The 27,109-nt window shown below is 42.3% G+C and overlaps 1 long non-coding RNA gene across 1 annotated transcript; it reads left to right on the plus strand.

The window, feature by feature from the left end:
• Window positions 1–1,440: 1,440 nt before the first annotated feature.
• LOC141258023 (uncharacterized) lies at window positions 1,441–23,107 on the plus strand. Its single transcript, XR_012318166.1, has 3 exons — window positions 1,441–1,549; window positions 21,967–22,066; window positions 22,154–23,107. It is a non-coding gene; the product is annotated as an uncharacterized lncRNA (long non-coding RNA).
• The last annotated feature ends 4,002 nt before the right edge of the window (window positions 23,108–27,109 follow it).

Below are 27,109 nucleotides of genomic sequence, written 5' to 3' on the forward strand. Positions count from 1 at the left end.
GTCTTTACACCGCGCTCTCTCCTGAGCAGTCACAGCAGAGCGGGATGAGGCCGGCGACGCTGGAGTCCGGAGCAGCGGCAGCAGGTGAGATGTGAGGTGAGTATTTGATTTTTTTTTCATTATATGGAGGCCTGTGGCAATATAAGGGAGGGGGGTGAGGAGGGGGTGTGTGACATCCTGCATGGGGCATTATAAGGGGGGGTGACATCCTGCATGGGGCATTATAGGGAGAGGGGGTGTGACATCCTGCATGGGGCATTATAAGGGGGGGGTGACATCCTGCATGGGGCATTATAAGGGGGGGGTGACATCCTGCATGGGGCATTATAAGGGAGGGGGGGTGTGACATCCTGCATGGGGCATTATAAGGGAGGGGGGGTGACATCCTGCTTGGGGCATTATAAGGGAGGGGGCGTGTGACATCCTGCATGGGGCATTATAAGGAAGGGGGGGGTGTCATCCTGCATGGGGCATTATAAGGTGGGGTGATATCCTACATGGGGCATTATATGGGGGGGAACAGCCTGCATGGGGCATTATGTGGGGGGAACAGCCTGCGTGGGGCATTATGTGGGGGGGAACAGCCTGCATGAGGCATTATGTGTGGGGAACAGCCTGCATGGAGCGTTATATGGGGGCCAGTATTCTGTATGGAGCGTTATATGGGGGCCAGTATTCTGTATGGAGCGTTATATGGGGGCCAGTATCCTGCATGGAGCGTTATATGGGGGCCAGTATCCTGCATGGAGCATTATATGGGGGCCAGTATCCTGCATGGAGCGTTATATGGGGGCCAGTATCCTGTATGGAGTGTTATATGGGGGCCAGTATTCCGTATGGAGCGTTATATGGGGGCCAGTATCCTGTATGGAGTGTTATATGGGGGCCAGTATTCCATATGGAGCGTTATATGGGGGCCAGTATTCTGTATGGAGCGTTATATGGTGACCAGTATCCTGTATGGGGCATTTTATGGCAGCCAGTTTACTGTGTGGAGCGATTCGCCGGTTTCTGAGCTATTGTGGAATTTACAATAGATATCGCTCATGTAATGTAAGAAGTGAAATCTTTGCATTGTACTATATATATATTTCTCTTTGGTATCTGTGACCATGGCTTGCCCCCCCCCCCTAGTTTTGATCCTGGGTACGCCCATGTTCCAGGCTCCTCCTTTTTGATAAAAAGTGCCAGGGATGATTATAAAAATGATCACAGGTCATGTGTCAACAATCCTGACCTCTGATGCCGGTAAATTGACTTGGAGAATCCTCAGGACACTGAACGTGTTTGTTTCTTGGTTTCACTTGCAGGGATAATTTTAGAGTGCATGTGTCCGGGTCTTTCATTTTCATCTCTCGGCCTCCAGTGGTAATCTGAGTGGTAAAAATGGCAGACTATCTGCGGCCCCAGACAATCAGACCGCCGTCTGCTGTTTCACTCAATCAAAGGTCTAATGCTCTGCACTAAATAGATCAGTGAATGAAAGCGGTCAGGACAAATAAGGAACATGACCATTGATACTGTACAAAGTCTCTGAGCTTCTTCTCTGGTAAGTACTGAAATAAGAGAGCTCGCTGCGGTTCTGGTAAAGAGGATCTATTATGGCTGTACAATATTTATTACAGGTCTAGGGAACATTTATTCCCAATCTTTGACCTCTGGGACCTGACCTGGGAATGAAAGGATCCGCAGAGCTGGCAGCAGCTTCTTGTACAGTCTGGTGCCTGGGAACATTTTTGTACAGGGGCTTAAAAGGTGACACAGCATTATATCAATGATACCCACCCCTTAATAACAGGATCGGTGGAGGTCCTAGAAGTCAGACCTAAATTTATGACATACCCCTATGAGATGTCATTAGTTCATAAAATAGAACTAAACCTATACTGAGATATGCCCTCATATGAATCAGGAGATTCTTCTCCTGCTGGGAAAATAACTATTGGTGCATTAATATATGAAACTGTCCCAAAATTAAAAGGAACCTCTCAGCAGGTTTTTACTATTTAATCCGTGGGCAGCATGAGGTAGGGGCAGAGACACTGATTTCAGCCATGTGTCACTTATTAGGTTGTGTGCTGTTTTTTCAATACAATGAGTGTTTTATCAGCAGGAGGTGAGCACTGCAGGACTACAGCTCCTGTGCATCTTGGTCCAACTCAGTCCCCACCACTGATTAGCAGCTTACTGTCAATATACAATGTACACAGAAATCTGCTAATCAGGGGTGTGGGCAGGGGCAACTTTCTGAACCCTGCTACATCTTATATAAAAAAAAACTCTGATTGTATCACTACTGCTGCAACCAGTAAACTCAGTGACACATTGCTGGAATCAGGGTCTCTTATTCTATATTATGCTGCTCTCAGATGAGGTAGCAAAAACCTGGCGACAGATTCTCATTAAAGCTTTTTTTAATCTCATAACAGACCTTTGTCCAGGTTCATAAAATGGCATCCATACAAAGAGATGTTGAGGGGAGCCATATCATCAAATACTTAATTAACCTCAATGCATAGAAGATTGAGAGAAAAGACCCATAAAGTGTATTATTTCACCTTATATAAGCTTGTTTAGCTCAAAAGATGGCTGCCATTTCCTGTTTCATCACACCATGCTCTGTTATGCAAGATGGCAACTGGACCTATGACTACATCCTGTTGTACATGTGGCAAAGGTGGAGACTTTATTTATGACCACATCCTGTCGTACAAGGAAGTTCTGGGAGGAAGCTGAATTCTATAGAAGGACTAACCAATCACAGAGCGACACATCACTTGGAGACACCCACCCTGATGACCTCATGGACCATGCCCTTGATGACCTCATGGACCAACCCACCCTGATGACCTCATGGATCACGCCCCCTGATGACCTCATGGACCACGCTCCCTGATGACCTCATGGACCAACCCACCCTGATGACCTCATGGATCTGCCCATGGACTAACCAATCAATACATCTGGTTACTCCCATTCTGGGGCTAACCGAGCCCATATAGAGAGTTTATATAAATCTATGTTTAAGTTGAATAAAGGACTCTTGGAGCTGTGCCATAGCTGATCAAGGAGAGCTTACATGCGACTGAGTGTGTGTCTGATGTTACTCTTTCTTGCATGCACTTGATCATATTAATTAGGCCAGAAGCAGGCAAATAGTGAACATATCAAAGTGTTCACCCTAACAGAGATGTGTGTATGTAATTAAATATATATGTATATATATATACATACATACATGCATATACTATATATATAAATATTAGTGTTGAGCGAGTATGTTCTATTAACCCTTTCGCCGAGTATGCTCGGGCCGAGCTCCGAGTATTTACAGCTGCTTGGTGAAATGGTTGAATCGCTCCCGTGTGCATGATTTGCAACTGTTTGACAGTTTTATTACATGTGAGGAATGTCTATTTCTTACACATTCCTCACATGTAATAAAGCTGTCAATCAGTCGCAAATCATGCACACGGGAGCGATTCAACCATATCACCGAGCAGCTGTAACTACTCGGAGCTCGGCCCGAGCTTACTCGGAACAGAACATACTCGCTCAACCCTAATAAATATATACACTACCGTTCAAAAGTTTGGAGTCACCCAGACAATTTTGTGTTTTCCATGAAAACTCATACTTTTATTTATCAAATGAGTTGCAAAATGAATAGAAAATATAGTCCAGACATTGACAAGGTTAGAAATAATGATTTTTATTTGAAAGAATAATTTTCCCCTTCAAACTTTGCTTTCGTCACACAATGCTCCCTTTGCAGCAATTACAGCATTGCAGACCTTTGGCATTCTAGCTGTTAATTTGCTGAGGTAATGTTGAGAAATTTCACACCATGCTTCCTGAAGCCCCTCCCATAAGTTGGATTGGCTTGCTGGGCACTTTTTGCATACCATACGGTCAAGCTGCTCCCACAACAGCTGAATGGGGTTGAGATCTGGTGACTGCGCTGGCCACTCCATTACAGATAGAATACCAGCTGCCTGCTTCTTCCCTAAATAGTTCATGCATAATTTGGAGGTGTGCTTTGGGTCATTGTCCAGTTGTAGGATGAAATTGGCTCCAATCAAGCGCTGTCCACAGAGTATGGCATGGCGTTGCAAAATGGAATGATGGCCTTCCTTATTCAAAATCCCATTTACCTTGTACAAATCTCCCACTTTACCAGCACCAAAGCAACCCCAGACCATCATATTACCTCCACCATGCTTGACAGATGGCGTCAGGCACTCTTCCAGCATCTATTCAGTTGTTCTGCGTCTCACAAATGTACTTCTGTGTGATTCAAACACCTCAAACTTTGATTCGTCTGTCCATAAAACTTTTTTCCAATCTTCCTCTGTCCAATGTCTGTGTGTCACGCTGTCTCTGTATACTGGAGGTAGGGGGCCTAAGCTGACCCTAAGCTGGGGCCCTGACTAATCCCTCAACCTGGAGGTACTGTTAAAGGTACAGAGGTCCAGGCCGCCAGCGTAACCCCTACCTCCTGAGGATCCCTGCACCTAAGTAATCTAGTCCTGAGAAGGACCCCGATCACAACAAAAGAGGACAAGTAATAATATGCCCACACACAGTACTTAGACGAACGAGACAGTACAAGGGAAAAACCAAAACCACCTTGCATACAAAAACTACACAACTACAACAGAGGGAACACCAACGGGAAAGGAGATAAATGATAAAGCGAGGAAGGAAAAAAACACTCCAAATACACTTATCTCAGAAACTCCAAATACCACGATCCGCTCTGTAAGTCTGTATGAAATGCTTTCACCGACACTTCCCAAACAGACCAGCAGGCATTTGAAGGAGACTCACTACAGCAGCATTGATTGCAGCTGGGCGAGGCTGAACCTCGTCTAGCACAGAGAGAGAGAGAATTAACTCCCTCACTGCCGAAAACACAAAGCACCAAAAAGTCAGCTGCGAGAAGTCAGGCTGTGTAATCGTGACGATCTTCGTGGCGACAGACCCGTGACAGTACCCCCCCTTCTACGAGGGGCCTCCGGACCCTCAGGGCCTGGTTTATCCGGGTGAGTCGTGTGGAAGGCCCGAACTAATCGGTCTGCGTTAATATCCGACGCAGGAACCCACATCCTCTCCTCAGGACCATACCCTTTCCAATGAACCAGGTACTGAAGGGACCGGCGATTAAAACGTGAATCGATGACCCTTGATACCTGGAACTCCAAGTTACCATTGACCACCACTGGAGGGGGAGGTAAAGGTGACGGTACCACCGGCGCCACATACCTCTTAAGCAACGATCTGTGGAACACGTTGTGAATTTTAAACGTAGGGGGGAGGTCAAGACGGAATGCCACCGGATTAATAATAGAACTGATTCTGTACGGCCCGATGAACCTGGGACCCAGTTTCCAGGAGGGAACCTTAAGTTTAATATTCCTGGTAGACAACCATACCCGATCGTTCACACTTAGGTCCGGACCAGACACTCTCCTCCTATCAGCCATACGTTTGTATCGGTTCCCCATAGTATTCAGATTCTTCAGCACCCCTCTCCATACTGAAGCGAGTGATGAGGAAAATCGTTCCTCCTCAGGAACCCCCGAAGAGCCCCCCCTACTGAAAGTACAAAACTGGGGGTGAAAACCATATGCCCCAAAAAACGGGGACTTACCAGTGGACTCGCTCCGCCTATTATTAAGAGCAAACTCTGCCAGAGGTAAGAAAGAAGCCCAGTCCTCCTGGTTCTCTGATACAAAACACCGGAGATATGTCTCCAAGCTCTGGTTCATACGTTCCGTCTGACCATTGGTCTGAGGGTGAAAAGCCGATGAGAATGACAAATGCATCCCCCGCCGTGCACAAAACGCCTTCCAGAACTTGGACACAAACTGAGACCCCCGATCAGACACCACATCGGAGGGTACCCCGTGAAGCCTCACAATCTCCCCAATGAACACCTGCGCAAGAGTTTTAGCATTAGGGAGAGCCGGAAGAGTGATAAAATGTGCCATCTTGCTGAACCTGTCCACTACAACGAGTATGACCGTTTTACCCGAAGACGGAGGGAGGTCCGTAATAAAGTCCATAGACAGATGAGTCCAAGGACGCTCCGGGATCTTCAAAGGTAAGAGGGCCCCAGACGGACGGGTATGTGAGGTCTTAGAGCGTGCACAAACCCCACAGGACGCGACAAAAGTTACCACCTCCTTATGTAAGTTAGGCCACCAAAACCGACGCGAGAGGAGATCCACAGTTGCTTTACTCCCCGGGTGTCCTGCCAAAACTGAGTTATGGTGTGCCTCGATCACCTTTTGTCGCAACTGATCTGGAACAAACAGTCTCCCCGGAGGTCCAACAGGGGCGTCCCCCTGAGCCTCCAATACCTCCTCCTCCAGCTCAGAGCATACTGCCGAAACCACCACCCCCTCCTGAAGGATAGGAATCGGGTCGTCCGTATTCCCGGCCCCAGGGAAACTGCGAGATAAGGCATCCGCCTTTACATTTTTTGACCCAGGACGATATGTAACGACAAAATTAAACCTGGTAAAAAACAATGACCACCTAGCTTGTCTGGGATTCAGACGTTTCGCGGACTCCAGATATAGCAGGTTCTTGTGATCGGTGATGACGGTGACCGGATGGACTGCCCCCTCCAAAAAATGGCGCCACTCCTCAAAAGCTAACTTAATGGCAAAGAGTTCCCTATTGCCGACATCGTAATTCCTCTCAGCGGACGACAATTTTTTAGAGAAAAAGGCGCACGGATGCCACTTACCAGGGGACGAACCTTGTGACAATACTGCTCCCACCCCTACCTCGGAAGCGTCTACCTCTACAATGAATGGCTGTGACGCATCAGGTTGAATGAGTATGGGTGCCGAGGCAAAACATTTTTTCAAGCAGGAGAATGCTTGACAAGCCTTGTCAGACCACCTAGAAAAATCCGTCCCCTTTTTAGTCATGTCTGTGAGAGGCTTAACCATGGACGAGAAATTACGAATGAACTTCCGGTAATAATTAGCAAACCCCAGGAAACGTTGTAGTGCCTTAAGATTCTCTGGCCGATCCCACTCAAGAACTGCCCGCACTTTCCCAGGGTCCATACGAAAACCGGACGCTGAAACCAGGAAGCCTAAAAACTGGAGTTCCTGTACGGCGAACACACACTTTTCCCATTTGGCATACAGTTTATTATCCCGCAAGATCTGTAACACCTGCCTAACGTGCTCCTGATGAGACACCAGATCCGGCGAGTAAATTAAGATATCATCCAGATATATGACAACAAACTGTCCCACCAGGCGGCGAAAAATGTCATTAACAAAGTGTTGGAACACCGCCGGGGCATTAGTCAGACCGAATGGCATGACAAGGTTCTCATAATGCCCCTCCGGAGTGTTAAACGCCGTCTTCCACTCATCCCCCTCCTTCATCCTAATCAGATTGTACGCCCCCCTGAGATCCAACTTAGAGAACCATTTGGCGCCCACGATCTGATTAAAGAGATCGGGAATAAGTGGGAGTGGATACGGATCTCGGACCGTTATCCGATTAAGTTCACGGAAATCCAGGCAAGGGCGTAGGCCTCCATCTTTCTTCTTAACAAAGAAGAACCCCGCAGCCACCGGTGAAGATGAAGGTCTAATATGCCCCTTAGCCAGACTTTCTGAAATATAATCCTTCATGGCCTGCCTCTCAGGACCAGAAAGGTTATACAACCTAGCTTTAGGTAACTTGGCCTCAGGGAGCAGTTTTACAGAACAGTCATACTCGCGATGAGGAGGTAGTTCCTGACACCCTTTCTCCGAGAATACGTCCTCAAAGTCCGCCAGAAATGGAGGTAAGACCCAAGGAGTAACCGCACCGATGACCGTGTTCATGCAGTTTTTATTACAGAATTTACTCCATTGGCTTATCTCTCTGGTTTGCCAATTAATAACCGGGTTATGCTTAGTTAACCAAGGAAGGCCCAACACTATAGGAGTGGGAAGACCCTCCAACACGTAGCAAGACAACAGTTCTTTATGTATCGCCCCCACTTGAAGTTTTACGTCATGCACAGCTTGCAAAAAACTTCCCTGACCGAGAGGCCTGGCATCGATCGAGAATATGGGGATGGGTTTAGCCAACTCACTCAATCGCATACCTTGAACCCGGGCAAACCGAGCATCAACCAGATTAGCCCCGGCCCCACTATCCAGAAGAACAGATATCCTCTCAGTTCTCGTACCCACCACCACCTCCGCCGGTACGAGAAACTGAGACGAACCTAGGGACGAAATACCTACTCCCAGATTGCCGTCCACCACACAACCTGGGATCAACAGTTTTCCGACGACTCTTCACTCTGCAAGGGACGGGATGGACACCCCCCAATAAAATGTCCCTTTCTACCGCAGAAGAAACACCTTCCTGTCTTATGGCGCACCACCGGTCCCCTCCCCCGAAATGATGTCCCTCCTAATTGCATAGGCTCCTCTGGACTGACCAGGGGAACCACCATATGAGGGGACCTTGTAGGAGGTGGAGTCATCACAGGGGGTCGAGTTATCCCGCACCTCTCCCGAAGCCGTCTGTCAACGCGAATAGCCAGGGCCATAGCGGCTTCCAGTGACGCGGGAGAGTCATACTGTGCCAACACATCCTGTAATTTGTCGGATAAACCTTGACAAAACTGGCTCCTAAGAGCCGGGTCATTCCACTGGGTGTCCGTGGCCCACCTACGGAACTCCGAACAGAATTCCTCCGCCGGACGATCTCCCTGCTGGATCCTACGTAACTTAGACTCAGCAAGGGAGATCCGATCTGGGTCATCATATACGAGTCCCAGAGCAGCGAAAAACCTATCCACTGACTGGAGAGCCGGGGAGCCCGGGGGAAGAGAGAACGCCCAAGATTGTGGGTCCCCTTGTAGGAGCGAGATGACAATTCCCACCCTTTGTTCTTCACTCCCCGATGACCGAGGCCGCAGCCGAAAGTACAATTTGCATGCCTCCCGGAAAACAAAAAACTTGTCCCGCCCCCCAGTGAACCTGTCAGGGAGAGCTACTTTAGGTTCTGGTCCGGCTTGCTCCTGAGGATGCAAAACCTTGGACCTAACGTCCGCCAGCTCCATGGACAAACTCTGCAACTGCCGAGCTAGACCGGCTACTGGATCCATGGTAGCTGGAGAAAAACTAAGTGGGTCGGTGAAAATGTCACGCTGTCTCTGTATACTGGAGGTAGGGGGCCTAAGCTGACCCTAAGCTGGGGCCCTGACTAATCCCTCAACCTGGAGGTACTGTTAAAGGTACAGAGGTCCAGGCCGCCAGCGTAACCCCTACCTCCTGAGGATCCCTGCACCTAAGTAATCTAGTCCTGAGAAGGACCCCGATCACAACAAAAGAGGACAAGTAATAATATGCCCACACACAGTACTTAGACGAACGAGACAGTACAAGGGAAAAACCAAAACCACCTTGCATACAAAAACTACACAACTACAACAGAGGGAACACCAACGGGAAAGGAGATAAATGATAAAGCGAGGAAGGAAAAAAACACTCCAAATACACTTATCTCAGAAACTCCAAATACCACGATCCGCTCTGTAAGTCTGTATGAAATGCTTTCACCGACACTTCCCAAACAGACCAGCAGGCATTTGAAGGAGGCTCACTACAGCAGCATTGATTGCAGCTGGGCGAGGCTGAACCTCGTCTAGCACAGAGAGAGAGAGAATTAACTCCCTCACTGCCGAAAACACAAAGCACCAAAAAGTCAGCTGCGAGAAGTCAGGCTGTGTAATCGTGACGATCTTCGTGGCGACAGACCCGTGACACTGTGTTCTTTTGCCCATATTAATCTTTTCCTTTTATTAGCCAGTCTCAGATATGGCTTTTTCTTTGCCACTTTGCCCTGAAGGCCAGCATCCCTGAGTTGCCTCTTCACTGTAGACATTGACACTGGCATTTTGCATGTACTATTTCATGAAGCTGCCAGTTGAGGAGCTGTGAGGCATCGATTTCTCAAACTAGAGAGTGTAATGTACTTGTCTTGTTGCTCAGTTGTGCAGTGGGGCCTCCCGCTTCTCTTTCTACTCTGGTTAGAGCCCGTTTGTGCTCCCCTCTGAAGGGAGTAGTACACACCGTTGTAGGAAATCTTCAGTTTCTTGGCAATCTCTCGCATGGAATAGCCTTCATTTCTAAGAACAAGAATAGACTGTCGAGTTTCACATGAAAGTTCTCTTTTTCTGGCCATTTTGAGAGTTTCATAGAACAACAAATGTAATGCTCCAGATTCTCAACTAGCTCAAAGGAAGGTCAATTTTATAGCTTCTCAAATCAGCCAAACCATTTTCAGCTGGGCTAACACACTTGTGCAAGGGTTTTCTAGGGTTTTCTAAACATCCATTAGCCTTCTTACACAGTTAGCAAACACAATGTACCATTAAAACACTGGAGTGGTGGTTGTTGGAAATGGACCTCTATACACCTATGTAGATATTGCAATAAAAACAAGACGTTTGCAGCTAGAATAGTCATTTACCACATTAACAATGTATAGAGTGTATTTCTGATTCATTTAATGTTAGCTTCATTGAAAAAAAATGTGCTTTTCTTTCAAAAATAATGAAATTTCTAAATGACCCCAAACTTTTGAGCGGTAGTGTATATGTATATATACCTATATAAATATATATATATACATATATATATATATATATATATATATATATATATATATACAGTACAAACCAAAAGTTTGGACACACCTTCTCATTTAAAGATTTTTCTGTATTTTCATGACTATGAAAATTGTACATTCACACTGAAGTCATAAAAACTATGAATTAACACATGTGGAATTACTGTATATACTTAACAAAAAAGTGTGAAACAACTGAAAATATGTCTTATAATCTAGGTTATTCAAAGTAGCCACCTTTTGCTTTGATGACTGCTTTGCACACTCTTGGCATTCTCTTGATGAGCTTCAAGAGGTAGTTACCGGAAATGGTCTTCCAACAATCTTGAAGGAGTTCCCAGAGATGCTTAGCACTTGTTGGCCCTTTTGCCTTCACTCTGCGGTCCAGCTCAACCCCAACCATCTCGATTGGGTTCAGGTCTGGTGACTGTGGAGGCCAGGTCATCTGGCGTAGCACCCCATCACTCTCCTTCTTGGTCAAATAGCCCTTACACAGCCTGGAGGTGTGTTTGGGGTCATTGTCCTGTTGAAAAATAAATGATGGTCCAACTAAACGCAAACCAGATGGAATAGCATGCCGCTGCAAGATGCTGTGGTAGCCATGCTGGTTCAGTATGCCTTCAATTTTGAATAAATCCCCAACAGTGTCACCAGCAAAGCAACCCCACACCATCACACCTCCTCCTCCATGCTTCACGGTGGGAACCAGGCATGTAGAGTCCATCCGTTCACCTTTTCTGCGTCGCACAAAGACACGGTGGTTGGAACCAAAGATCTCAAATTTGGACTCATCAGACCAAAGCACAGATTTCCACTGGTCTAATGTCCATTCCTTGTGTTCTCTAGCCCAAACAAGTCTCTTCTGCTTGTTGCCTGTCCTTAGCAGTGGTTTCCTAGCAGCTATTTTACCATGAAGGCCTGCTGCACAAAGTCTTCTCTTAACAGTTGTTGTAGAGATGTGTCTGCTGCTAGAACTCTATGTGGCATTGACCTGGTCTCTAATCTGAACTGCTGTTAACCTGCGATTTCTGAGGGTGATGACTCGAATAAACTTATCCTCAGAAGCAGAGGTGACTCTTGGTCTTCCTTTCCTGGGGCGGTCCTCATGTGAGCAAGTTTCTTTGTAGCGCTTGATGGTTTTTGCAACTACACTTGGGGACACTTTCAAAGTTTGCCCAATTTTTCGGACTAACTGACCTTCATTTCTTAAAGTAATGATGGCCACTCGTTTTTCTTTACTTAGCTGTTTTTTTCTTGCCATAATACAAATTCTAACAGTCTATTCAGTAGGACTATCAGCTGTGTGTACACCAGACTTCTGCACAATGCAACTGATGGTCCCAACCCCATTTATAAGGCAAGAAATCCCACTTATTAAACCTGACAGGGCACACCTGTGAAGTGAAAACCATTTCCAGTGACTACCTCTTGAATCTCATCAAGAGAATGCCAAGAGTGTGTAAAGCAGTCATCAAAGCAAAAGGTGGCTACTTTGAAGAACCTAGAATATAAGACATATTTTCAGTTGTTTCACACTTTTTTGTTAAGTATATAATTCCACATGTTTTAATTCATAGTTTTTATGCCTTCAGTGTGAATGTACAATTTTCATAGTCATGAAAACACAGAAAAATATATATATACAGTGAGTACGGAAAGTATTAAGACCCCTTTAAATTTTTCACTCTTTGTTTCATTGCAGCCATTTGGTAAATTCTAAAAAGTTCATTTTTTTTTCTCATTAAAGTACACTCTGCACCCCATCTTGACTGAAAAAAAACAGAAATGTTGAAATTTTTGCAAATTTATTAAAAAAGAAAAACTGAAATATCACATGGCCATAAGTATTCAGACCCTTTGCTCAGTATTGAGTAGAAGCACCCTTTTGAGCTAGTAGGGCCATGAGTCTTCTTGGGAATGATGCAACAAGTTTTTCACACCTGGATTTGGGGATCCTCTGCCATTCTTCCTTGCAGATCCTCTCCAGTTCCGTCAGGTTGGATGGTGAACGTTGGTGGACAGCCATTTTCAGGTGTCTCCAGAGATGGTCAATTGGGTTTAGGTCAGGGCTTTGGCTGGGCCAGTCAAGAATGGTCACAGAGTTGTTCTGAAGCCACTCTTTTGTTATTTTAGCTGTGTGCTAAAATAAATATAGATTAGACCATCCTATCTCCACCTTGTGGGTGATCACATGATTTTCTTTAGCCTATAAATTGTGACTTTGATGCTTAAAAGCTAGTTTTATTCCCTTTTTGTTGTCTGCGCAGACTATGAATGCTATTATCACCAAGCACTAGTAGTTTAAACATTGCAAATCTGTCTCCAACGTCCTTGGAACTCCGACTTCAACATGTCAAAATATTCTAAAGAAGTTTTTTTTACAAACAGAACCGTCCAGAACATCGTGAAATAAGAAAATAAGAAATTGAGTGACGGAATCCTTTAAATTTGATTTGAAATGTTTTCAAGTTCGACCCTTACCATACACTGCCCAATAAACAAAATGGGTCTTTTGGTCAAGACTAAGGAGAACCCCACTGCTTAAAAAAGGCAGAAAAGGAGCGGCTGAACTTTGCCAAATGTTACATAAGCAAAAAACACTCTTGGCAAAATGTTCTGTGGACAGGTGAAACCAAACTAGAGGTCTTTGACATTGCAAACTAGCTTTATGTTTATGGCTGAAGCCTATAAAAAATGTGCACACCTCCTTCAGTGAAATATGATAGAGGATTTATAATGTTGTGGGGCTGCTTTGCTGACTGACACTGAAGGTCTTGAACCTGTTACAATGAAATAAGAGGATTAACAGAACATTTAATAGCAAATTAAGTGCTCATGTATTCTGTGTAAGAAAACTACTAGGCTTGAATTGAATAAAATGTGTCCTACAGCAAGATAATGACCCAAACTGCTTCAAATTCAAAATCACACAATAATGGTTAAGAAGGGAAAAAATGTACTTTTTTAAAGCTTATCATCGATGAATCTAAGTGTAAATCTTTGGAGATACCTTGAAATTTGATATGGGAAAAAGGAACCCTGCAAATTCAAGAATTTGAGAGAATTGCAATGGAAGAAACTCCCAGCAGACAGGTGGAAGAAGCTCAGAGATGGCTACAAAAGCTTAAAGGATATCATTTTTGTTAAAAGTTGTTTAAGGTTTAGGGAAGACTAGCTTTAAAGAGGACCTTTCATCACATTTTTCATGTTGAACTGGACACACGATGTAATAGTGGCTGCAGAGAGGAATAAAACGTTTTTTGGGTATTTTTTATTTCGCCTCTCCATTGTGGAGACATTAGCAATCAAAGTATTTGACACGTAATAATGAGTTAACTTTAGTTAAGTTGGTTTTGTTAGATAGTATTCACTGGGGCACCTGTACTACTTCTCCCTGTATGAGATGCTATCTGATAACACCCACTTGGGCTTAACTAAAGTTAACTCATTATGTGCCATTATTTTGACTGCTAACATCTCCGCAATTGGAGAGGCAAAATAAAAAAAATGTTTTATTTCCGCTCTACATCCCTTATTACATCATATGTCCAGCTCAATTTGAAAATTTGGTGAAATGTCTGTCTAATGATACACAATTTGTAACATAGCCAGTTCTCAAGATGTCAAGGATGACAATACACTTTTAGACATTGTTAAGGAAAATAACTTAGAACATTAGAAGGAATTTATAACGGTAGATTAGTTATAGCTGATATTTGTAACTGGTGGAAAAATGACACCAAAGGATAATTCCCATGTATCTGTATAAGAGGGGTATGGAAACCAAAAACCACTGATCTTGCTGTTTCCATAACTCCCATTACTTTCTATAGGAATAAACTAACTCTTGGCTGTTTCTGTAGCTCAAGCTTAGTGTTTGGAACTTGGATAGACTTTTTCTCACGTATCTCAGCCATGAAAAGCTGAGATGGGATAGCCCTTTTAGCAATATTAAATAATATTATAATTTCAGCTGCAATCTCAGACAGCACATGATTCACTTGTTGATCTATTGTTCTATATTTTATGAGGATTTTAGGTTTCCATTTCAAGGAAAAGAAACATTAAATAGGTTTGCCCATAAAAAATATATATAATTATTTACTAGGGATTATCAAATTCAAATTCGTCAGGGTCGTTAAATTTTAAAAAGAAAAAATTGATTTTCAGCGAATTGATTTGCCACGAATCGCAATACTGAAAAGCCTCCAAGTGCCTTGAAATAGCAAGCGTAAAACTCTGGGGGTCTCCTAGGACTGTTTACAAACCCTTTCAAGTTCTTTAGAGACCTCCCTATAGAAATGGATGATAATCAGTAGAAACCAACAGTCCAACTAATGACAGATTTTCCATGCTTTTTTAAATTAAAAAAGGTACAAAAGTTACCCCTCTTAGTCATTTGTAATCTGACAGACCATCCTTTGAAAACCACAGACTTAAACTGATGTTGTCTCTGTCAGAGGTAACATCATCCTGCTGTGACTGAGATGAGTGATGAGCCATATATTTCATAACACCTTCCACTTCCTCTCCATCAATACCTTTCTGGAGGCAAATTGTGACCAGCATTTTGTAATACTACTGCCTGGATGGTGGGTGCCAGTGGTGGTGGTGTGTCTGCTGCTGTTATCTACTTATCAGTCAGACTGAGTCAGACTGTTACTGTCACTGCTAGCACCACTTCTAACACTCTCCCCTATAAATTGAATCTATTTATTATTCAGAAACTACCACACTCATCTTCTTCATTGCTGCAGATGAATAACACATTACTGTCGGGAGTCTTTGTCCAATCTTTAAGGCTTTTTCTTCTTTTCTCTATTGATAAGCTGTGAGCTCTGATGTCCTCTCACTATTTTCAATCACCCTTAAACAGCTGCTGCATTCCCTGCTTAGACTATTATATAGGCTATGATATACTCTCTTGATTGGCTGTGCTATACCATGTGATATGCAAAGCATGTAATTATGGGGAAGCCCTCTTTGTTGCACCTGAGGTCATGTCAGCCTTCTATGGCCGATGCAATCATGAATTGAATTGTAAATCAATGAACTGAAAATCAATTAAATCAATTGTAAATTGTACAAATTTACCAGTACCTGCGAATTTCATAAAATTCAAATTGAGTTGTTCATCTCCATTATCTACTATCATTAGAATGTGGATCTACTCAGTTGGATACTTTTTTCTTCTTAAAAATATTTCTTGACTTTCACTGACTTAATTTTTCTTTGTGACTACTTTGACTCATATATGGAGCAAACAAAGTTATTTTGTAACGCTGCCCCCGGAGGCAACTTTTAACATTAATTCTGAGTATAATTGCCAAGTGTATCAAGAACATTACTGTATATCATTTACTTTCTCAGTCAGTAATGACAACACAGCATCCTCCTGTCACAGCACATTAATGGAGAGAAATCATTTGTCTGGCATTGGGTTCTGAGCGAGATGAAAGGTCTGCTGGGCAGGCAACCATAAACATGTCTCTTTCGCTTTCCAGCGTACAATCTCATTACTAAATGGCACTTTGATTCCCAGGATGCTGCACAAGCAGACAGGGAGGAACACACAAATCTATACTCCGAAGACACTGTCCCCAAATTGACAAACTGTCCTCCTCATTGAGATCTTATAAACAAAAGGAGAAAATCGGCATAATACAATATAGAGAAAATTACATACACAAATAAACACACAAATATAACAGAATGACATATGCCTGATGTATTAGGGTCCCTGAGCTAATAGTTACATCTCCGAGTCAAGTACTGTTACCTATTCTTTTCAATAAATCATTAGGTGAACTTTCAATATAAAACCTAGTGCATACAGGAAAAGTTAACTTTTTTGATTAATATTTATCCACATAAAAAGAGAAAAATGAATGAAAAACAACCATGTTTTGTGCAAGCCTTCATGTTCCTGACCTACTGAGCCACATGCAAAGCAATGTTTCAGCTCAGGCTTCTTGAGTCTTTTTCAAGCAAAGCTGAAATGTTCCTTTTCTTGGTCATATAAAATGTTTTCATGGATAATTAGGAGTCATGCCTTTTAGGAAATTTGTATGTTGCCACATATATGTATAGCTACAATGGATATAAAATGTGAAAATTCTAGGTTTTTGTCGTGTAAAAAATCATACCAAGAATCATTTCAAAACTTTTTCCACCTTTAGGGTGCAGTCAGACAGACATATTACTCGCGCAAGGATCGTATCGAAATCCTCGGACTGGCCAGCAGCTCTCCTGACCTGAACTTGACAGCTGCACAGAAATACATGTTATCACGCTCAGGTAAGGAGAGCCACCGGCCAGTCTGAGGATTGCAATGCGATCCTCGTGCGAGTAATAATGAAGTCTGACTGCACTCTTAATGTCATTTGTAATCTGTATAATTCCATTGAAAACTAAATTGGAAAATGAAAAATAAGGAACTAAAATAATGTGGTTGCATAAATATACACAACATTAAACTAATACTTTGTTAAAGAGTACCCTTTGAATTTATGATAGCATTCAGTCTTTTTGGGTAGGAGTCTATCAGCATAGCACATCTAGAGTTGTCAATCTTTAACCACTCTTCCTTGCAGTAGTGCTCAAAATCTGTCAAATTGCGAGGGCATCTCGTGTGTACAGTGCCCTCTTAGGTCACCTACAAATTTTCAATTTGATTCAGGTCTGGTCTTTGGCAGAGCCATTCCAAAGTACTGATCTTCTTCTGGCGAAGCCATTTTTTGTTGATTTGGAGGCATGCCTACGGTTGTTGTTGTGCTGAAAGGTGAAATTCCTCTTCATCTTCAGCTTTTTAGAAACGACCCGAAGGTTTTGTGGCAAAATTGATTGATATTTGAAACTTTTCATAATCTTCTCCACTTTTACTAAAGCTCCAGTTCCAGCTGCCGAAAAACAACCCCAAAGCATACTACTGCCTCCACCATGCTTCACTGTGTGCATTTTGTTAATGTGCAGTGCTGGCTTTGCGCCAAACATACCTTATGGAACTCTAGTCAAAAAGTTCAACCTTGGTTTCATGAGACCACTTTTTTCCACATGCTTTTGGCAGATTTGTTTAGGTTTGGGCAAAACATAGCCGAACTTGGATGATTTTCTTATTGTAATCTTCCCTGGTAATAAAGACACAATTTTCTCTTAAACCAACTGGACATATAACACCGATCTTCTCTGTGGCCGTAGCCATATTTTCTTTGATCAGCATCATAAATGAAAAACCATTCGCCCGCAGAGAAATACTGGTGTTTGAAGGGAAAATTGATATCTTTATTTCCGGGGGACATAACTTTGGGATGGAGGGGCACGGAAGAAAAAAAAAACAGTTCCAAAATCAGTGCAGCAGCACCAATTGTATGAGGTACTCAGTTTATATTAAAAAATATCCAGTGGCTGGTCCTGCCTGCTTTTTTGTTTTTGCAGTTTCATTATTCCAAGAGCCATAATAACATTACTAACATTTTTCAATCTACTTTACTGCATGAAGGCTTATTTTTTGCGCAACAAAATGAAGTATTGATTTACACCATTCATTTTATCATATAATATACTGAAAAATGGAAAAAAAGAAAATCCAAGTGTGGAGAAATAGCAACACGATTCTCCAAGTCAGCACATAAAAATTAGTCTGTGATGACATTTTCTAAGACAATAGACAAAACAAATATAGGGTGTATAAGGCAGTCGTTAGCTTTATTTCCACCAAGTATGACAAACATTCAATGCTTACTAGATGGATGATATGCAAACATTAATGAATTTTTAAACAGTACCCAAAATTTGGGGCTCTGTTTGGGACTTAACCTATATTTGCATATTGTTTGGGAAGGTTGATTGTTAATATGGTTGTCAAATATGGATTTAATTTGATATTAAAAATAAAAAACACCTCGCCAAACAGTGTCATCGAGCAAACAAATTAGGTATATTTACTTGCCTTAGTTGCCCACATGCAACTCCGCTATCAAAGGTGATATGATATGACATATCACCCAACAGAAGGGAATAAAATTACAGCTAAAAGGTATTTTAAATGTGATATAAAAAGTTGTATATACGTTATAAAATGTTCTTGTGGATGTGATTATATAAGACAGACCTCTAGTCCTGTTAAAATTAATTTGAACCAAATTATTATTATTATATGAAAAAAACTACTATGAGATCTTATAAATTGCAGGATGTGAACAATGGCCAGGTAACTACATTAGAAAATAAACCTAAAAATGGTGATACATCAGTTGCTAGACATTTCTTTGAATGTAGAAATAATATTAATGAATTATGTTTGCAAGTGTTGGAGGAGGTTGATAATATTCAGGATATGACAGCTTAAATGAAAACAAAAGTGCAACGCAAAGTTTATTGGTAGTCCACTTTGATATGCTACAAACTGAAGGGTTAAATGAAAGTTGTAGTTTTAATGTATTCTTGTTATTGTTTTATGGCTGGAGCCTTTATATTCATATATATATAATTCTTTGATCTGATTTTGTAAACGTTTTAGCTGTTTGATTGTATTTATGCTAATGAGCGTCTATAATTGTGTAGTCAGACAGCCGTGTAAATCGGACTGAAACGGACTGAGATGGGACGGCAGTGCTCAGAGTGAGTGTGAGAGCTTCATAGAAATATATGGAGCTGTCACGGTCAGGTCAGGAGAGCCGTTAGCCAGTCCATACATTGCGGTCTGATCTAGGTCCGATTTATATGGATTTATACAATTTACACTTCCCGACCCTCTCTTACCCATTTATTTACCTTTAAAACATTAAATATTGCAAAGGGGTCTGCCATAAGTCCATGCCACGATGATCTCCAACTCTACTACATCCGGATGGTTTGAGCGGTGACATTATGCGACCGCTCAGCACGCCAGCCGGAATACACTGGCAATAGCATAAGAACACGCCTGCAGTGACGAGCGTTGACATCAGCTACGTGACCAGAGTTCATCGGCTATGAAGTCCAGTCACCTTACTGACGTCACCATTCTCACTGTGAGAAATTTCTCATGTTGCGATCGCTGACGTCAGTAAGGTGACCGAAGTTCATAGCCAATGAACTCCGGTCACCTTACTGATATCACCGGTCATCACTGTTCTCACGCTACTGTCAATGTGTTCCGGATGGCGTGCGGAGCGGTTGCATCATGTCACCGCTAAACACACTATCTGGATGTAGCAGAGTTGGAGATCGTCGTGGGAGGTCGGATGGACATACGGCAAACCCCTTTTGTGATGTTTTAAAGGTAATAAATGGGTAAAAGAGGGTCAGGGAATGGTTTGTTCAAGTAAAGGACTTTTCTCTGTGTGTGTTTTTTGCTTTAAACTTGTGGGTTTAGTAATTGGGGTTGTCTTATAGACACCTCTCCATTACTAACCCCTGGGCTTGATGTCAGCTGAAGATACGTACAGTACAGACCAAAAGTTTGGACACACCTTCTCATTTAAAGATTTTCCTGTATTTTCATGACTAGGAAAAATGGACATTCACACTGAAGGCATCAAAACTATGAATTAACACATGTGAAAGTATATACTTAACAAAAAAGTGTGAAACAACTGAAAATATGTCTTATATTCTAGGTTCTTCAAAGTAGCCACCTTTTGCTTTGATGACTGCTTTGCACACTCTTGGCATTCTCTTGATGAGCTTCAAGAGGTAGTCACTGGAAATGGTCTTCCAACAATCTTGAAGGAGTTCCCAGAGATGCTTAGCACTTGTTGGCCCCTTTGCCTTCACTCTACGGTCCAGCTCACCCCAAACCATCTCGATTGGGTTCAGGTCTGGTGACTGTGGAGGCCAGGTCATCTGGCGTAGCCCCCCATCACTCTCCTTCTTGGTCAAATAGCCCTTACACAGCCTGGAGGTGTGTTTGGGGTCATTGTCCTATTGAAAAATAAATGATGGTCCAACTAAACGCAAACCGGATGGAATAGCATGCCGCTGCAAGATGCTGTGGTAGCCATGCTGGTTCAGTATGCCTTCAATTTTGAATAAATCCCCAACAGTGTCACCAGCAAAGCACCCCCACACCATCAAACCTCCTCCTCCATGCTTCACGGTGGGAACCAGGCATGTAGAGTCCATCCGTTCACCTTTTCTGCGTCGCACAAAGACACGGTGGTTGGAACCAAAGATCTCAAATTTGGACTCATCAGAACAAAGCACAGATTTCCACTGGTCTAATGTCCATTCCTTGTGTTCTTTAGCCCTAACAAGTCTCTTCTGCTTGTTGCCTGTCCTTAGCAGTGGTTTCCTAGCAGCTATTTTACCATGAAGGCCTGCTGCACAAAGTCTCCTCTTAACAGTTGTTGAAGAGATGTGTCTGCTGCTAGAACTCTGTATGGCATTGACCTGGTCTCTAATCTGAGCTGCTGTTAACCTGCGATTTCTGAGGCTGGTGACTCGGATAAACTTATCCTCAGAAGCAGAGGTGACTCTTGGTCTTCCTTTCCTGGGGCGGTCCTCATGTGAGCCTTGATGGTTTTTGCAACTGCACTTGGGGACACTTTCAAAGTTTGCCCAATTTTTCGCACTGACTGACCTTCATTTCTTAAAGTAATGATGGCCACTCGTTTTTCTTTACTTAGCTGCTTTTTTCTTGCCATAATACAAATTCTAACAGTCTATTCAGTAGGACTATCAGCTGTGTATCCACCAGACTTCTGCACAACACAACTGATGGTCCCAGCCCCATTTATAAGGCAAGAAATCCCACTTATTAAACCTGACCTTGCACACCTGTGAAGTGAAAACCATTTCCGGTGACTACCTCTTGAAGCTCATCAAGAGAATGCCAAGAGTGTGCAAAGCAGTCATCAAAGCAAAAGGTGGCTACTTTGAAGAACCTAGAATATAAGACATATTTTCAGTTGTTTCACACTTTTTTGTTAAGTATATAATTCCACATGTGTTAATTCATAGTTTTGATGCCTTCAGTGTGAATGTACAATTTTCATTGTCATGAAAATACAATAAAATCTTTAAATGAGAAGGTGTGTCCAAACTTTTGGTCTGTACTGTATGTCTGCAGTAATTGTTAAATTTGGAAAAAACACTTTAATTTAAGGCATCTACCTCTATGATATGGTAGAAGCACAATGCTTAGCTATTGTGAACTTGCGGACCAAAGTTACTTTACAACTTGTGATGATTTATAAAAGGTCAATCATTGTATGACATATTAGTTCTCGTCAATATTTACATATCTGCGGCACTGTTTATTTACATTGACATGTTAATTCTATTATCCAACAAGTATACCCTTTCTTCAAAATACAGTGAATGATGTAACCCGAAGAGTGGTGCTACATCCCCAAAAAAGCATCCATAATTATGTGGCGAGGCTAAATTTTCTTTCCCCTGTCATGAAGCTACTCCCGTAAGTGTACATTTATTTGCATGCTGTATTTTTAAGGTGTTATACTAAATTTGACCTAGCACATTTTAACACACATCTTTTTTACAGGGCCACTTTCAACGTTCTGGAGCAAGACACCCATCCAAGTCGGAAGTGGGCAAAGGGCAGGAGGAGGAAGCCCCATCTGGGCTAGCAACATCAGGGGCTGCAGAAGAACAGCAGGCAGTCAGCAGTAGCCCTATTGTGGCCCTAGATACATCACCCCCTACGGCACTCATACCTTGTGCGGCCCAGCAAAGAAGGGAAGCCCTCAGCAGCACCACACAGCCCGAGGGCGATAGTCGAGTACTCGACTATCTATCTCGCACCATCTATAATGATGATGATGGCTCCTTTGGCCGATGCCTGTTATCATCTACGGCAGGTGCCGCAAGAGATTAAAATGCGCACACAAGAGGCTATTCTACTCATGTTGGAAGCTGTAATACCTCCATATGACTCAGAGCTTGTATTTCAAATTTGGGGGGAATTTGAGACGCCGGCAAAATCGACACAACTTGAATAGTGTGGCCATCCAGACAGCACCATCACCCCCACTACCTCCACCACCAGCCCCATACTCATATGCTCATGCTGCCGGGCCCTCATAGCAAATGTCTGTCAGCCATGAACAAGAAAGCAGGCACCCATTGGCACATTTACAACCTCACATCAGAGGCCCACAAACACATCGGCGCCCCTGAGATTACACCCATGAGCCAACATGTGGCCCAACTATCCAGGATACGTCTGGCTCTCCACAGCCCTCCCCATACCATCCAGCATACAACCCTCGCATCTCGGCATCTTTTGATGATCTTCCTCCACACCCACCTAACCCCCATTACCTTCAACCAGTCCCACCACCCCATCCAGATCCTCCACGTATTATAATTTTTCATTTTTGTTTGGTTTGTGTTAGCAAACAGTTTTCTTCAAAACAGAAAAGTGTTGATTTTTGTGTTGTTGTTTTTTCAATTTTGTAAGCATAGTGACAAATAAAAACTATGTTTGAAAAATAAATGTTCTTTAATGTGTTTGCTGTATTTTGGAGACACAAAAAATAATTAAAAAAAATTAAGCATATACATTCTCCTCAAATGCAGCGGAAGCCTCTGGCAACATACAATAGTTTGCAAACATATCTCGAACTCTGATGACTAAAGGTTCATGCAGTCTTCCAGGATGGTTACATACTGGAAGCAATTCTGGAATGTTGACTCTAGCAACATCTGCTGAATCTGGAGAGTCTTGTATTCGTGTGAAATTGTGCAGGATGACACATGCTTGAATGATGCCATTGACAGTTTGTTTGCTTAATTGGAGGGCACTCATCAACACCCTCCATTTAGTGACCAAAATGCCAAAGGTGCACTCGACTAAATGGTGGGCCCTGGTAAGGCGGTAATTAAAGACCTTCCGTGGGAATGGCCTCATGACATGGCGGGTCAGCTGAAAGGCTTCATCCCCAGCCAGAACAAACAGGACCGGTTCACCGGTAGATCCAGGGAGGATCCATGGAGGAGGGACTCCTATGTCGTTGTTTAGAAGCCGCCACCCCATTAAGGAAGAATTGAAGATTTTGGAATCTCCAGTTCTTCCATAGGCCCCAATATCTACAATTACAAACCTGTAGTTGCTGTCAGCCACATCTAGCAGAACTACAGATAAATATTGTTTATAATTATAGTATTGGGACAGTTTGTCGGCTCTTTCACACAGATGTGTTTTCCGTCAACGGCCCCAATGCAGTTGGGAAACTGGCAGGTTTCATAAATCCCCCTGCAAATGCGGATCCAGTCTTCAGTGTTGGCTCGGGCATTACCGCTTCTTGGAGGCACTCCCAAATTAGCCTGCAGGTGTTCGTGATGATGCCTGAAATAGTGGATAGTTTGTTCCCCAGAACAAAATCCATATGTAGTGCTGTGTATGGATGGCCCATAGATAGAAATATGAAAGGGGTAGGGAGAAGATTGTTAACAATCAGTACGAACACAAACATGGACCAAAAAAAAACAACATTATGTTTTTTATGGTTTATTAATTTATTCCGGTTTGAAATGGCAGTATTTTTTTGGGTGACTAATATGGTAATTGTTAACAAATGGCCCCACAAGCCATGTCCAAAAATGCTCAAAGGCAACCCATACACAAAGGTTTTTACACACACGACACCTTATAGGGGCTCTTTTAGGGGGACAATCAATGTTGACGCAAAAAGGTATCCTATGCGACCTACAATGACATGTTACTTAAATTTAAAGGCAACACATAATGCACATGAAGCACTGACAGACCTGTAATAGACAAACCTGGAGAGAAGCATTAAGTGATTTCCCCTTTTTTTTTTTAAAAAAAAGAAATAATTAAAAAATAGGACTGGCTCATGTGGCAAACAGATGTATGATTTTGTGACCTACCTCAGGGTCAACAGGAATCGCTCTTGTGCAGAAATGCAATTTCGAAGATGTGTATTTTGCCAGGTCAGGCCTGGGCGTAAAGCTTCCAGGAGGAGGTCAAAAGTTTGAATCCGCATTCAGTAGGGCAAATATTTTTCAGGATGCTGCCGTAGATCCCCATACAGACAAACATTATGCTCTTTTGAGGAACATTTGCAGAGGAGAGGATGGACCCAAAATCTACGCCTCCTGGGCTCCGCAATGGCTGCTTACCTTGAGGCCTGTTCCCTGGAGAGCTCTCAGTGAAATATAACTTCCTCACGCTCCTCAAATAAGGAAAGATTGCTGGTCATATATGGGTCAGAAGATGCAACAAAGCCAGACACAAATAAAACCCAATGTATGTGCTCCCAGCTTTGGCCCTTGGGGAGGGTGCTTTTATAGTGTTAGTAATCAATCAGCACCTTGAGTTACATGGTTTCATTTATTGTAAAAATATGTTTAAAAACGCATTGCATATGGGTTGCATACGCATGTCATGCAGATATCATATGGATGCTAGGTGAGGGAAAAAATGCACACCCACAAGACATACACATGACACTCGCCTGAAACTCTCCAACTTTTCTGGCTGAGAATCTCAGCTACTTTATATACACAGATGTGAGTGAACCCTTAGGGTGCGCCACTGTAGTTGTAATCAGGGTTACCTGGTTAAGGGCCCACTCCGAAGTTTCGCCCCCCATGAACCAAAACCCTAGCTACGCCTCTGACCCCACATACATTGTTTTATTGGGTTTTGTGATAAGCTGAAGTTGGGTGTTGGTGTGGCTAATATTAGTGTCTTACACATGTGTTTGAACTACTGAGAAGCTGTGGACATTTTCTGAGACCCTTAATTTCTTATTTCTGTGTGGTCCTGCTTTGTAAGGGCTTTCTTTTACTGTGGCACTTCATTGTTTTAATTGGTTCCATTTTAGGGCACTAATGATGCATTTACTCATTGCTTAATGGACTTAAAAAAATGCCAGTACAAAATGAGTGGAAAAATATTTATTTGTTCAAGATGTGCAATAAATAGTCAATTTACTCTTAGGGTTCATTCACATGTCAGTATTTTCCACGTACGAGAAAAACAGACTGATTATTTTGATCAGAGTTGGATTCGAGTGTCATCACTTTTTCTCGTATGTCGAGAAGAAAAAAAGTTTTTCCACCTTCTCCTTTCTTACAGTCCGTAAAAATCAGACTGCACTCGGATGTCTTTTTTTTAACGGACCCATAGACTTGCATTGCCGATTTTGATCCAAAACTTGTTTCAAAATTGCAAAATGTTTCCATTTTTTAAAAGGACCACTGGATCCGAGGAAAAAAATCAGACTTGAACAGCCACACAAACTATTATAAGCACTCATACAAAAAAATGATGTCTGAATGAGCCCATATTTTAATGAATTAGACATGCTGATTTATTCATTTTAATGGGATTTCTGTCCAGAAACACAGTACTGCCAATGAAGCCATGTTATGTTTTTACACCAAGAAACACATTCACACATTTTTTTCCACCTTCAGATATTTGTATTAGTTAATGTGTAAATTTACAAAGTGACACATCGTTTCAATTCTCTGGTAATTTCCTTTAAAAAATGTTTAAATTTCATGTCCTATTAAGGATATATTCTATTCAGATTGACTTTCTGTCAAGTCAAAACCCCAAATAGTTTAATATCTATTCCTACCACAAATTGGATCAAAAACACTTATTAAACTAAAAGAACAAGTTCATAATAATGTACTACAAAACGGTGGAAAGCAATCTTCTTCTGCCACATTGCTAAATCCAAACTTCCTTCAATGATTAAAACTATTTTTTATCCATTTCATATCCAAACTAAATTAACCCCTTTACCCCCGAGGGTGGTTTGCACGTTAATGACCAGGCCAATTTTTACAATTCTGACCACTGTCACTTTATGAGGTAATTACTCTGGAATGCTTCAACGGATCCCCCTAATTCTGAGAGTGTTTTTTCATGACATATTGTACTTCATGATTGTGGTAAAATTTCTTCAATATCACATGTGTTTATTTGTGAAAAAAAATGGAAATTTGGCGAAAATTTAGAACATTTTGCAATTTTCAAAATTTGAATTTTTATGCCCTTAAAACAGAGAGATATGTCACACAAAATAGTTAATAAATAACATTTCCCACATGTCTACTTTACATCAGCACAATTTTGGAACCAACATTTTTTTTTATTAGGGAGCTATAAGGGTTAAAAGTTGACCAGCGATTTCTCATTTTTCCAACAAAATTTACAAAACCATTTTTTTAGGGACCACATCACATTTGAAGTCACTTTGAAAGGTCTTTATGACAGAAAATACCCAAAGTGACACCATTCTAAAAACTGCACCACTCAAGGTGCTCAAACCCAAATTTAAGAACTTTATTAACCCTTCAGGTGCTTCACAGGAATTTTTGGAATGTGGAAGAAAAAAATTAACATTTAACTATTTTCACAAAAATGGTACTTTAGACCCAATTTTTTTATTTTCGCAGGCGTAACAGGAAAAAATGGACCCCAAAATTTATTTTGCAATTTCCCCTGAGCACGCAG

The sequence above is a fragment of the Phyllobates terribilis genome, unplaced genomic scaffold (assembly GCF_046119375.1).
Source record: "Phyllobates terribilis strain yellow unplaced genomic scaffold, ASM4611937v1 Scaffold_3__8_contigs__length_932513732, whole genome shotgun sequence".
NCBI lineage: Eukaryota > Metazoa > Chordata > Amphibia > Anura > Dendrobatidae > Phyllobates > Phyllobates terribilis.